Source organism: Rhagoletis pomonella, unplaced genomic scaffold (assembly GCF_013731165.1).
Source record: "Rhagoletis pomonella isolate Grant_MI unplaced genomic scaffold, Rhpom_1.0 Rhpom_scaffold_00005, whole genome shotgun sequence".
Lineage (NCBI taxonomy): Eukaryota > Metazoa > Arthropoda > Insecta > Diptera > Tephritidae > Rhagoletis > Rhagoletis pomonella.
The window spans coordinates 21,435,763-21,436,239 of NW_023458559.1; positions in this window are offsets into that span (position 1 = coordinate 21,435,763).

Consider the following 477-nt stretch of genomic DNA (forward strand, 5'->3'; position numbering starts at 1 on the left):
AGAAGAGATAGACCCATTAAAGTGTATACTTAAATGATCAGAACGGCGAGCTGAGTTGATTTAGCCATGTCCGTCTGTCCGTCTGTCCGTCTGTCTGTCTGTCTGTCTGTCCGTCTGTTTGTATACAATCTAGTCTCTCAGTTTTCGAGATATCCGGATCAAATTTGGTAGGTGGGTGTATTTTTATAATGTATTAATCATTTGTCGGAACCGGAAGAATCGGACCACTATAACATATAGCTCCCATACAACTGATTGTTCAGATATGAGATTTTTCGTTATAACTTCTCCATTTATGCAGCTAGGAACATGAAATTTTGCAATACTTCCACCCATTATGAACAAAAAACTTAGAGTGAAAATTACAAAGATCGGGTCACTATAACATATAGCTCTTATACAACGGATAGTTCAGATATAAGATTTTTCATTATAACTCCTCCATTTAAGTAGCTAGACACATGAAATTTTGCACTG